General features: G+C 34.5%; 1 non-coding gene across 1 annotated transcript; it reads left to right on the top strand.

Moving 5' to 3' along the window:
- Positions 1 to 4,994: 4,994 nt before the first annotated feature.
- Positions 4,995 to 5,070, top strand: TRNAD-GUC (transfer RNA aspartic acid (anticodon GUC)). Its single transcript has one exon. It is a non-coding gene; the product is annotated as a tRNA-Asp (tRNA).
- Positions 5,071 to 14,613: the final 9,543 nt, after the last annotated feature.

The following is a 14,613-nucleotide window of genomic DNA, read 5'->3' as shown; positions in this document are numbered from 1 at the left end:
ATAAGATTAGATTCATTGAGTCAAAAAAAAAAGCTAAGAATTATTTTTGTAGCTTCTTCTATTTGAGGCCAGGGATATTTATAAATTCATTATTTTAAATATCAAAATAGATGTTCCTCATTGTCTCTTAAGCAGGTGCTAGGCCATGATACTTTCTCATTTCACCTACACGTTGCTAGATGGGATTCCTAATACACTATTCCCATTCACCGTGGTGCCACCCATCCATGCTAGGTGTTGAAATTTCTGTAGCCTGTCCATCATTTGTGTAAAGGGGAATGATTGTTTTCTCTGACAAGTCTTGGAACCAGGTGAGCAGGCAGTCTGGCAACAGAACAGCAGTGACTGACATTATTCATAATTCAACTGCTGACAAGGATTGGTTGATCAATAAAAGCAATTTTTTGACACAGATGACAAGTTATTCTTCATTGATTGTCAGGTGATGAGTGATACCCTATATCTGCCATTCTTGCTTCTTATGCATTATCTTGTGGTTCATTTCTTGTCTAGACTGAGTTTTGACTCTCGTTATAGTTTCTTGCCTTACTCAAAGACAGCACTTTTATTTTCACTTTATCCACACACTTCAAGACTTGGAATTTGATCACTATTACCAGATTCAATAAGCTTCTCAAAGACTTTCCAGAATTTTCTGATTGTGATGGGAACACTAAAAGTTAGAAATTTGGTTTCAGTGATAGTAGTTTTAGTTGTAATGAATAGGAGATATGTAAGGGACAGGAAATGCAGTGACAAGTTTACTTTTGCAGGAATGTTGGGGGAAAGCTTCCACTGAGGAGGGGCCTGACAATTAGGGGAGTTTAAACAGTGGTGGGATTAAAATAATTTAACAACTGGTTCTCTGCCCTAATGATCATTTTAAGTATAAAAAAAAATGATATACTGAGACTGACCAAGAGGTGACACAGTGGATAAAACCTTGGACTGGGACGCAGAAGACCCAGGTTCAAAACCCTGAGGTCACCAACTTGAGCACAGGCTCATCTGCTTTGAGCAAGGCTCACCAGCTTTAGCCCAAGGTCGCTGGCTTGAGCAATGGGTCACTCTGTCTGCTGTAGTCCCCTGGTCAAGGCACACATGGCAAAGCAATTAATGAAAAACTAAGGTGCCGCAACAAAGAATTGATGCTTCTCATCTCTCTCCCTTCCTGTCTCTCTGACCCTATCTGTGTCTCTCTCTGTCTCTATCACACACACAAAAAATGATATACTGAAAGGTAGTTTATTATTTCATGCAGTTAATACTTAAATAAGAACAATAAAAGAGGTACACAAAACTAGATTGTTATAAGAAAGAGTTTTAAAACATTAATGAAAAATATTAAATAATACACCTGACAAAAAATAATACGAGTTGTCACCCCTTGGTTTTTTGGCATTTTTTCTTTTTACGTTATATGTTTGTTTACTGAAGTAACAATTGTAAGGGAATTAAAATGTAGTATTTCATCAAAGGTGGGGAGCTGCCCACCTTAGAGAGAATTCTGATTACAAGTGCCAATTTAACAACTGGCTTGCCAAACTCAACAAAATAATTAGGTATCATTTTTAATTTTTTTTATTTATTCATTTTAGAGAGGAGAGGGAGAGACAGAGAGAGAGAGAAAGAGAGAGAGGTGAGACAGAGAGAGAGAAGGGGGGGAGGAGCTGGAAGCATCAACTCCCATATGTGCCTTGACCAGGCAAGCCCAGGGTTTCGAACCGGCGACCTCAGCATTTCCAGGTCAACGCTTTATCCACTGCGCCACAACAGGTCAGGCCATTAGGTATCATTTTTGCCGAAGTGGTGCTGACCAACTGAATCCTGCCACTGAGTTTAAATCATAATAGTTGTTTATAAAAGCCTAGCCACAGGATTTACTGTGAAAAGTCAAAGCCTATAAATTAATTAGAACTTAGTTCACCAATCTTTAATCTTTACTTTGTATCCTAATAAAACAGGGTGTCTTTCCACAGACAATAAAGAGGTGCCAGGTCTCAGCTGTTCCTGGGAGACACCTGCCCACTGTCTTGAAGATGTACCAAGGACACCAGATAGGACCATGCTGATTGGGCCCGTGTTACACCAAAAGAACTTGCAGAAGAGACATTACTGCAGCTCCTGCACATTGTTATGTGACTAACTGCACAGACTTTTTCTTTTCTTTTACCCCTTACACCGTTACTAACAGCCCCTGAACCCTATAAAAGCCAGCAGCACCAGGGGAGTGTTAAGGCAGCTTTGTGGGCAGAATTCCCCTGTCTTCTCAGGGCTATCAGTTTCTCTGATAAAGTACACTCCTGTACCTACTGAGTCTTTGTCTCTCTTTAAATTGGTAAAGGAGTGATGGGTAACCCTGCTTTGTTTTCTAGTTACAATTGCAATAAAATAAATTGATTTTAAAATAGATTTATCTAGTTGGCTTTTTTCTCTAGCATTAGAGTGATACTTCCAAGTGCACTGTAAGTAATCTTGTAACTGTTCTTTGGAGTTATCAAGAGCTATTTCGGGGGTGTTACTACAATATTAATACAATATAATAATATTGCTTATTCTATTTTTCCTCCCCTTGATTTATGTTCTAAATGCCCCATGATGCCTATGAGAGGTTCTTCTCTACTCTCGCTGTTTATTGCCTCTGCAGAACCCTCCAGGTACATAGGAGGGTCTAAATACCACTAACCTTGAAGACTGAACTGCTTCCCCAATCTGAGATCTGAATTATCAGTGACTGATTCTCTCTCTTCCCTGATGATTACTTCCTCTAGAACACAACACACATGAGCACAGCTGTAGGTTCATTGTTCAACAGTACAATACCTCCCTTCATTCTCTGCTTGCAGACCCCTATTACCACAGGATCTGTGAATTCCTCAGGGTCAAGCCTTAGTGACATATATGACTTTTTCTAAAGAGAGTTCAGGCTTCACTCTGGAACCATGCTTATCTGTGTCAAGCCTTCTTTTTTCAGTTCCCCTCAAAGATGATCTAGTGATACCATATGGAAACAAACGCATAGGAGGATGGAACTCAGTGTTAGCTAGTTAAGTACACTGAGGTATATTTGACAGGATTTATATGGTGATTGGGACCCTGATTATACTTAACTTCTTAAGATATTATTTTCCATTTATTAGACAATTAATATTTGCTCTAGGAAAGTGAAATACCTATAACAAAAATAAGAAAAGACATGCAACCTGATGTCTCAGAAATAACTGGTAACTGTGATCTAATTTGATGAGAAACAGAAAAACATCATATTCTATGTGGCAATATAGGTACTATTTACAAAATGTTTTAGTAGGTTGAATAAATGGAATCATATGTTGTATTACAACTTTTCTTTTAAGTTACTAGTACAATATGAGAGTTATTCTATACTAACATTATTCTATGTTGATATTAGCAGTACTTATTAACAATAACTATAATAGTAATCATAGTTAACATTGTTTATTTTAATATGCCATATTTTATCAAAACTTCTTTACATACACTAACTCAATCATTTGTCTGAAAATCCCTATGCCTGAAAATTTCATACTGTTATAGACCATCTTAGACATACAGAGTTAGATTTTGGGATTTTCTAGGTATTGCAAAGTAGTTGCCAGATGCTAAGTGTCCATTCAGAGAAGAAAATATAGAAAATTTCAATAAAGTACCCAGGCCTACTAACAATTAAAAATGCAAATTAAAATAAGAATAACTTGGCCCTGGCTGGTTGGCTCAGCGGTAGAGCATCGGCCTGGCGTGCGGGGGACCCGGGTTCGATTCCCGGCCAGGGCACATAGGAGAAGCGCCCATTTGCTTCTCCACCCCCCCCTTCTTCTCTGTCTCTCTCTTCCCCTCCCGCAGCCAAGGCTCCATTGGAGCAAAGATGGCCCCGGCGCTGGGGATGGTTCCTTGGCCTCTGCCCCAGGTGCTAGAGTGGCTCTGGACGCGGCAGAGCTACGCCCTGGAGGGGCAGAGCATCGCCCCCTGGTGGGCAGAGCATCGCCATAGTGGGCGTGCCGGGTGGATCCGGGTGGGGCGCATGCGGGAGTCTGTCTGTCTCTCCCCATTTCCAGCTTCAGAAAAAAAGAAAAAAACAAAAAAAAAAAGAAAAAAAATAAGAATAACTTATCTTTTTAAAAAATATTTATTTATTTTAGAGAGAGAGAAAGGGAGAGATAGAGAGACAGAAACATCACTGTTCCTGTGTGTGCCCTGATCTGCAACCTTTGAGTATCAGGATGATGCTCTAACTATACTACCTGGGCAGGGCAAGAATAACCTATCTTTAATTCATTCATAATATTTTCCATTTTAAAATATAAATTTTTTTCAGAGTGCTCGAATGTTGGTTTAGAGTTATCTTGATTTCAAGTAGACATGTAAATGATGACAACAATTTGGGGCTATAAATAAAAATTTAATTTGTATACTTAATCCTTATGTTTGGACAATGTCTAAATGTACAGTGTGTCATTCTTCATAATATGTTAAAGTTAGAAATAAGTTAAATGTTCACCAACTGAATAATGGTTACATAAATTATGTTCCATTCATATAACTGATTATTGTAAAACAATCCATAATTGTCATAAATATATTTGATTGTGTTGATGGACAGAAAACAGTGATCCATGTAAAAATCAGGGTTAAAATCACTGGGTTTGATATTATTTATGCATTTAAAATAAATGTGTGGATATACTGCAAGAACTCGAGAAAACAAATCCCTTAGAAATAAAACAGCAATATCCATTGTTGGATGTTGGCATTAACATAATTTGACTACCCTTAAAAAAATTTTGTATTTAACATTTTAAACAAGAGAATGACATATCAATAAAGAGAAAAATTAAAAATATATAAAATAAAGAAAAATATATTTAATTGATTATAAATGTCATTTCTACTTCTAAAAATTTTATATTCAATGATATCTTCTTATGTTGTTATATCTTAAATTTTAAAATATACCTATTTACAATTATTTGGAGGCCCTGGCTGGTTGGCTCAGTGGTAGAGCATCGGCCTGTCGTGCAGGAGTCCTGGGTTCGATTCCTAGCCAGGGCACACAGGAGAGGCACCCATTTGCTTCTCCACCCCTCCCCCTCTCCTTCCTCTCTGTCTGTCTCTTCTCCTTCCGCAGTGAGGCTCCATTGGAGCAAAGATGGTCCGGGCGCTGGGGATGGCTCTGCAGCCTCTGCCTCAGGCGCTAGAATGGCTCTGGACACAGCAGAGCAACGCCCCAGAGGGGTAGGGCATCACCCCCTGGTGGGCATGCCAAGTGGAGCCGGTCAGGCGCATGCGGGAGTCTGTCTGACTGCCTCCCCGTTTCCAGCTTCGTAAAAATGAAAAAGAAATAATAATAAAATAAAATGATTTGGAAATTTCACGTGGAAGTTTGAATGATATATATTTAAATTTATTCTTTAAAAATGGATAAACAAAAACAAAAAAACAAAACAAAACAAAAACCCCCCAAAATAAAAATGGATAAACAGTTTATCTCAATGGATGCCTCCTTGATCATAAATTACGTATTTTATGTTCTCTCTCAGTCATATATATTGTATTGCACAGAATTACCTAACTATTATATTATATTGCCTCAGCTATACATTATTTTCATAAATTCCTTCAATGACAATTTCAAGTGGATTCTAGCTGGTAAAATTTCATATTCCTATATTTATTATTAAGCTTTTATTTCTAATCTCGATAATATTATCCCATGATTTAATTACAGGAAATAATTCTTACATCTACCTGAAAACTTTACATTTACAAAGCATATTCCTATGCACCATTCAACAAATCTTTATAAAAATGGTGTCAATGAGATGCTGTATGTTTTTTAGCAGATGAACAAACTGAAGCTCAGAGAAGTTATTACCACCCAAGGAAATGATTACTTTGTAAAACACAGATGCATATCAAATTTCTGTATTTCACTTAATTTAAGATTACATTCATGTAATACCTATCCATATTTTATACATTAAAAATAAAAATTGTTAATTAAACTGTGAAAGTATTCATAGCACTTTAACATGTAAATTACTTTAAAGTGCTGAACATTTATAATAGTTTTGAAGATATTTTAAACAATGAGTCTCTTATACATACATATATACTGCTTCATCAACTATAGTACTCAATTAATTTAAATAATGACATTATAAACATCTCTGAGCACATGCACACAGAAAATAAGAATATCATCTGATTCTGATATTCCAACTATGCTGATTGACCAACTATGCATTTAATTTGCTATCAATAATAAGGCATATCCTCAGTTGAAACAATAAAATATAATTTAAAAATTCTCATTTAGAAAAAAATGAGATAAAGTATTTTTATGCGTTAACTTTCAGGTCAGATATATTTACCAGCTATCCAGTATCATTGAGTTCCTCATTAAAAATGGGAAAAAACAATAAAAAGGCAGAGTAACATGTTATTAGCATGTCTAGCTTCCATTCCTTTACAGCATTTACAAATACGGGTATTTAAGTAGCTGTCATTTGCCAATACTCTACAATGGATTCCTAGTTCCCAGAATTTATTTTTCCAGAAATGGCTCATGTGTTATGCCACATCTTTTTTCAAAAACATTGTATAAATTCAGGTACTTAAAAGATTGTCATTTAAAAAATTTGTCAAATACTTATTTCCTCAACATTGTGTAACTGAATGTTTCAGTTTAATCTCAAGCTATTTTTCTATCCAATTTCTTCCACCATTGCAGCTAATTTAATTCCACTCTCCTGAGCATCTTTTCTCATTGTGAGGGTGGGTGTGATTACTTTTAAAGTTTTTATTTGTCGAAGCGGAAACCAAACGTCTCAAATAATTTTTAATGACACAGTAAAATATTCCGGGTAAAATTTTCAATGAAAATAAACCAAGCAACTAAACTGCCCCTTCATGCTGGCTGGACTTCTAGTCACATAAAAGAGGTAAAGGAAAAACAACCTGAAACTAAATAAAACAAAGTGCCAATAGTGGTAATAGCCTGGCTTAATTTTTCTTTTCCTTTCATGTGCATCTGCTTTTCTACAATAAACTTGTATTAAACGCAATAAAAAAAATGCACATTGAAAAGTTTCAGTATAATAGTTTTTAGCAAAACTAGAGAAATGGATTAAAATATGCCATAGGAATGTGGGATAAAGCTTTCCTTACACTGCATATTGAAAATATATTCTCATTTTTATACAATCTTGAATGTGAGAACATAGGTGATAACAAGGTTTCACAGGGTGCGACTGAAAAATCTGTAGCTGACACTGATTCCTCATGCATTTCCAGTGTTACTTATGTTGTTCCTGTCTGCCTATTTTACTCAATTTTTCTGATTTTCTGCTGTCAAGAGGACTTCACCATTAGAAGACCTCAGATGACGGTGTTAAAAAAAGGTGCAATAAAAGTATGAATCTGATTATGCCACCTGTCTTGTTGTGAAATTTAAATAAATCTCATTCTTCCCACAGAACAATACCGAATTTTAGACGATTAGCTTCCTCAGCCTCCTCATTTCCTTTAGTTACATGTTACGTTCCATTCTGCTCCCCATGTTAAAATACATGCAACGTCACATATACACCAGGACTCTCATATCATTGTGCTCGTAAATATTTAAATTTCTGACTGGAATCCTTTAACATGGAAATATTTTATAATTAATTACAATGTACCATACATCCAAAGAGAATAGATTATGCATGTACACGCCAATACTCATCAGAGGTTTAGTTTCCTGCTCTTTGCTACCACAAATCATTGGATATAGTCTGATACATAATGTTTTACATCACACTGTTATTACTGATGATTTTCTGAGACTCGTCCTCTCACCTGCTTCAAATCTTTATTTAACGCAACATTTTCACTTAAACCTGTCTTGCCAACCTACATTAAACCTGATCCCATTCCCCTATACTCATTATCTCTATGCTCTGATCCTTTTTAATTCTTATCATTTACCCTCTATTTTTACTAAGTAACATCATTACCTTATTGTTTATCTACTTTCCCTCATAATAATGGAATCACTCAGTGCATATGATTGCCCTTTAAGTCTGGCTTCTTTCTTTTAGCATAATGTTTTTTAAATTTATCTGTGTTATTAAGTAAATCAGTATTGCATTTCTTTTATTAAGTTTTATTCCATTGTATAAAAATGCTCCACTTATTCATTCACCAGTTGAAACATATTTGGGTTATTGCCAGATTGGGGAGATTACATTATAAAGTTACCATAAATGTTTGTATACAGGCCCTAGAATGAAGATAAATTTTCATTTTTTGTCAAAAGTTAGAAATGTGGTTGTTTGGACATACAAAGAGTATAGAGGTATGTTAAATATTAAAAACTGACAAATATTTGGCCAAATTTTGGGGTCATTTTGCATTTTCCAGAAATTTATTTTATTTCCAGTTGTTCTGCATTCTTTTCATAACTTGGTATTGTTTATTAAAAACAATTTAATGTTCAAAGTACATATATGATTAAAATATGTGATAAAAAGAACATGAAGAACAGAGAAGTATATTATTATGAGGTTCTTATATTAAACATAATGTGACAGTGTTAATTGGAGATAAGCAATAGGCAAAAGCATACACCATAAACTCTAGTGCAACCATATACAATATGTACAAATAATAGGCTAAAAAATAATAATAGGCTAAAAGAGAAGATAAAGTAAGACACCAAAAACAAAACAAGCAAAATCCCAAACATTTAATTCAAAAGAAGATAATAAATAAATAATATAGTATGATAAAATAGATGGCATAATTAGAAAACAAATCAGAGGAAAGTAGGCCCTGGCCGGTTGGCTCAGCGGTAGAGCGTCGGCCTGGCGTGCGGGGGACCCGGGTTCGATTCCCGGCTAGGGCACACAGGAGAAGCGCCCATTTGCTTCTCCACCCCCCCTCCTTCCTCTCTGTCTCTCTCTTCCCCTCCTTCAGCCAAGGCTCCATTGGAGCAAAGATGGCCCGGGCGCTGGGGATGGCTCCTTGGCCTTTGTCCCAGGCGCTAGAGTGGCTCTGGTCGAGGCAGAGTGACGCCCCAGAGGGGCAGAGCATCGCCCCCTGGTGGGCAGAGCGCCCCTGGTGGGCGTGCCGGGTGGATCCCGGTGGGGCGCATGCGGGAGTCTGTCTGACTGTCTCTCCCCATTTCCAACTTCAGAAAAATACAAAAAAAAAAAAAAAATCGGAAGAAAGTAGTTTTAAATCCAACCATATAAAAATAGCATTAAATATAAGGGTCTAAAGACTTTATGATAGTTATTATCAGGTGGCATAAAAATGCTTAAGTATAATATATGCTGTGTGTAAGATACTCATTTTATTGTAAACACAGATATTTTAAAAGTAAAGGATAAAAATGTAGCACATAGCCCTGGCCAGTTGGCTCAGCGGTAGAGCATCGGCTGGTAATGTGGAAGCCCCAGGTTTGATTCCCTGTCAGGGCACACAGGAGAAGCAGCCATCTACTCCACCTTTCTCTCTCTCTCTCTCTCTCTCTCTCTCTCTCTCTCTCTCCTCTCTTCCTGTAGCCACGGCTTGAATGAACAAGTTGCCCCCGGGTCCTGAAGATGGCTCTATGACCTTGCCTCAGGCACTAAAACAGATTGGTTGCTGAGCAACAAAGCATTACTCCAGATGGGCAGAGCATCACCTGGTAAGGGTCTTGCTGGGTGGATCCCAGTCTGGAAGCATGCTGTAGTCTGTCACTTCCTCCCTGCTTCTTACCTGATAAAAAATATAGCATAAACATAATACTCATAAGAAAGTTGAGTCACTTTAAACAAAGTAGACTTCATGTCAAGGAATTAAGTCATTCATTTTATAATGAAAAAGGACCAAATCATAATGATATAATCCGAACTGTTATGAACATAATAATAGAGCTTCATAATACATGATACCATATTTGAAAGACATAAAAGAGGAAAAATACATCGTAAGAGAATTAATACTAATTCCTTAATAATTGATAGAAAAACTGATAAAACTTAGTAGACAAAGTCAGTAAAAATTATAGCCCCAAAGATAGTGTTCCATGAACCAAGTTGACTGACATTTAAAAATACTATATCACCAAAAGCCAGCACATATATTCTTTTTAATTGCATATGGGACATGGACAAAGATTAACCATAAACTGGATCATAAAACTGGTTTCACGTCGGCTTAGCGTGCAGAGGACCTGGGTTCGATTCCCGGCCAGGGCACACAGGAGAAGCGCCCATTTGCTTCTCCACCCCTCCGCTGCGCTTTCCTCTCTGTCTCTCTCTTCCCCTCCCGCAGCCAAGGCTCCATTGGAGCAAAGATGGCCCGGGCACTGGGCATGGCTCTGTGGCCTCTGCCTCAGGTGCTAGAGTGGCTCTGGTCGCAATGTGGTGACGCCCAGGATGGGCAGAGCATCGCCCCCTGGTGGGCAGAGCATCGCCCCTGGTGGGCGTGCCGGGTGGATCCCGGTTGGGCGCATGCGGGAGTCTGTCTGACTGTCTCTCCCTGTTTCCAGCTTCAGAAAAATGAAAAAAAAAAAAATCAAAAATAAATAAATAAATAAATAAATAAATAAATAAATAAATAAATAACTGGTTTCAGCAAAGTTAAAAGAATCTAAAATATGCAAGTTTTGTTTTCTGATCACAGCAGTTAAAAATTAATAATACATTACATGAAGATTAATCAATCCACTAGTAAATAACCTACAGAGAAATCAAAATGAAAATAAAAATATTTAGAAATAAATTTTAATGATTAAAAACATTTATGGAATGCACAAACGTTTATATCAGACATAGAGGAATAATGGGCAAGGATTACAAGACTGACAAGACTGAATGTGCGTGATAGTGGAATAAACTGGAATTGTCAGACCTTTCTAGTTAAAGTGTAAAATCAACCAAACATCATTTTGTTTTGCTTTTTTAATTTGGAAAAGATTTTGTCGTCTTATAAAGTCATCTTATCAATTCGACTCCTAAGTATTTACCTAAGAGAAATAGAAGTCTATATATGCATACAGTCTTGACATGGAATTCCAAGCAGCTTTTTTCATAACAACACAATCTGGGGAAAGAACAAAATTCATCAACTTGTAAAGGATAAATAAACTGATGGACATATGCCAGTCAGTCACATGTTGTAATTTTCATTTCTATTCTCCCTATCTTATTGGGTTCTTTTTCATTTTGTATTGCTTTAACGTTCCTCTTGTGAGAAATTTCTGTTTGTTCTCTAGCCGACAATTGAGCTACTTTTATCAGTTTTCTTCTTTAAGTTATTATTATTTTTCAATCACATAATAAATTTTCTATGTTTCATTAAAATCCACATTTGTTTTATGACTTCTAGTTTATTTATGCATATGTTAGACAGTTATTTCTCTAAGGACATGAAGGTTTGGGAAATTAAAGAGAATAGCATCTCTATTTAACAATTCTTACTGTTGACTGATAAGCATAACCGGTGGTGAAGAAATTACCTTTAGAGCAATTGTGGCTATAGGACAAAAAATAAAAATTAAAAAAAAGAAAAACAAAAATAAACAAACTCATCTTGGAATTAAAATCAAAATATGATTCTAACTCTAGACTTTTTCTTTACTTATTTAATTATGATTTTGCAAGATGTACAGGCCCTCTCTGTATGGTTCAATTCTTTCTAACAATTTGTTAAGAACTAAATGAGACTAAAAAAATGGAAAGAGTATAATAGAGCACTAGCAATATAGGAAGCAATCAGTAATTATTAGCTGACATTCATAGTAAATGATTTCTGATGACTTCCAACTCTTACACATTTTAAATGAATACTCTATTAATAGAAAATATATGAAGAAACTACAAAGATAAAGTTTTCAAAAAATATAATCACATATATTTTAAAGGTATTGATAATTTGTAGGCCAATAAGTATATCCCTTAAAATATATTTGAGAGTATTAAGCAAATGCACAACTTGTTAATAAAAGTTAATCACTGTTTATTCTAAAAAGAAAAAAAAATAAGCTAGTATAATAAATCCATATTGAATTAGAAAGATTCTTGAATAGCCTTCCGTTTTTCCCTACAACTAATTCTGACTGCTCAATTTCTTTATTCTCACTCTTCTTCAATCTCTTCTTTTATATTAATAGTGCATATTCTCCCTGATTTTTTCCCTTTCCTATATTTGTTTCCTCCCTTTACCACAATATTTACTACAATGCTACAATATTTCACCTAACCATAAATCTATCAAAGATACAATTTACAGCCTAACAGAAGAGACTACTTCCCATCAGAAGCCTATTTTGTTCAAAAAGTTCTCCCACATTTTTCAGAGTCCATGGGGATTTATAGAACTTAGTCCGTTTTCTCATAGTATGAAATGTTCCAGGAAGCAATTATCAACCTCACTGAGAGAACTATCTCAGTGAATAAGAAGTTATGCTCACAGGTTCAGACTTAATCTAAAATTAAATATAGGAAAAGATTTTTTTTGAATGACTCAAACAAATATGGAGACAGAATATGTCACAGAAGGTACAAACTTCCAGTTATAAGATAAATAAATCATGAGGATATAATGTACAATGTGGTGATTATAGTTAATACTGTATTGTATATTTAAAATTTGCTGAAAAAGTAGCTCTTAGAAGTTCTCATTACAAGAAAAAAATTACTATATATATAACTATGTGTGGTAACAGATGTTAACTAGACTTCCTATAGTGATATTCCACAATAGATACAAATATCTTATCAATGTTGTACACCTGAAACTAACATAACATTACATGTCAACTATACATCAATATGAAAGGAAATGGAAATGTTATTTTGCTACCTATTTTGAATTACAAACAGGATATTAATTCACATATTTTCAGTTTAGAATTTTTTAGGTTGGAAGAGATATTACATAGCTTACCATTTAATAATGTCCATAAAATGCCTTAAGATCCAAATTGCAGTGGTTTTCTATTATAATTTTACAAAGGGATATGAAATATACAACTCTCAGCAACTGAATTTGCAAAGTCATTTATTATCACTAATTTATATGTCAGAAAGTAGGCCCAAAATGGCTGAATTACATTTCTATGTTTATTTAGCTAATAAAATTTATGTAGGGATCCATCCCTTTTGTTATTTATTATCGATTTCCTCCAAAGCATATTGCCTTGTATGTTGAATTTTATAACTCCCACAAACAATGCAAATAGTTAATTTTATTCAGTGGCTGCTAATTTCTAAGTTACTATATTCTCTAAATACATGTATGTTCCTTTTAAATTGATTTTCCTTGCAAGCTTGCTCATATATAAATTATTAAATATATTAACTTTATTGTTTTATTTAATTTTCATTTCATCCAAAAAGTAGGCACAATTATTATCCAGTTTGATAAGTAAAGACTTTGAGGCTTAGGATGGTAAAATAGATTTCAAAGGTTAAAGAGCTAGTAAGTGGTGTCTGCTGGTGTCTAAATCTAGAAATTCCTATGGAAGATGCTATATCATATTAAAAGCTTTGTAATGATTACTTAATCTTCGTTACATATATAAATGTGTTGAATATCTCACATCACTTTTCATTAGTATGAAATTGTATATTTTAGGTTATTGCTAATGAAAAAAACAATGAACAGAAAAAAAGAAAATTCTATTTACAAAGTGAAACATCTGCATTATATAGAGAAGTAGATTTATATAATAGCAATTATGTGTTAGAAATAGAAAATACCTTGTTTAATTAGTAAAAAGGAACATATAGTTCCAAAAAAATCTTCACAGGATAGGATAGAACTTATCTAGTTCAATCTGTGATATTTTATTGAAAGACATCAAATGAGATATCAGGGAAATATTCTTAGAATACTAGACCTATTATTCTGAAGAGTTTACTGTAATAAATGCACTTCTAATGAAAGTCTGAAGAATAAAGAATTAAATCTGGAAAAAATTATTTAAATTTACAAAAGAAGGAAAAAGTTACCTAAAGACAAATACAGTTTAAAATACAAATTAGTAAGTCAAATGCATTTTTAAAAAGTAAAATCTGAAGAAGGCTATATTTTATTAGATCATTAAATCTGCTATAAATCTACTCCACTCAAAATACTATGATATTGACATGGGCTAAATAATTATTACAATGTAAAAATATAGGAAAGCTCTAAATTTGTATAGGAAGTTATCCTATTACAATTGTCATTTTATTTCACTTAAAAGATATTGAAACTTTTTATTTACATTTTTCTTTATATACACCTGGAAGAAAACAAAGTTATTATTATATAGTATAAAAAATAAAACAGATAAATAGAATATGGAACTACAAAAAATAAAACAATAAGCATAACAAAAATTCAGACACCATTAAAGAAAATATAGTTTAAATAAAAATAGTGTTAACGGTTTTGTTAAAGTATGTATAATTGACATACAATAAACTGTAAATATTTGAAGTCTAAAATATGATAAGCTTTGACCTATGTGTGTATCTGCAAAATCCTCACCACAGTCAAAATAATACGCATACCCATTTTCCCAAAAAGCTTTCTTATATTTGTTTATAATGCCATCCTCCTGCCCCCTTTTTT

This window comes from Saccopteryx bilineata, chromosome 2 (assembly GCF_036850765.1).
Source record: "Saccopteryx bilineata isolate mSacBil1 chromosome 2, mSacBil1_pri_phased_curated, whole genome shotgun sequence".
NCBI classification, from domain to species: domain Eukaryota; kingdom Metazoa; phylum Chordata; class Mammalia; order Chiroptera; family Emballonuridae; genus Saccopteryx; species Saccopteryx bilineata.
This window is presented reverse-complemented; position numbering and strand designations above follow the sequence as displayed.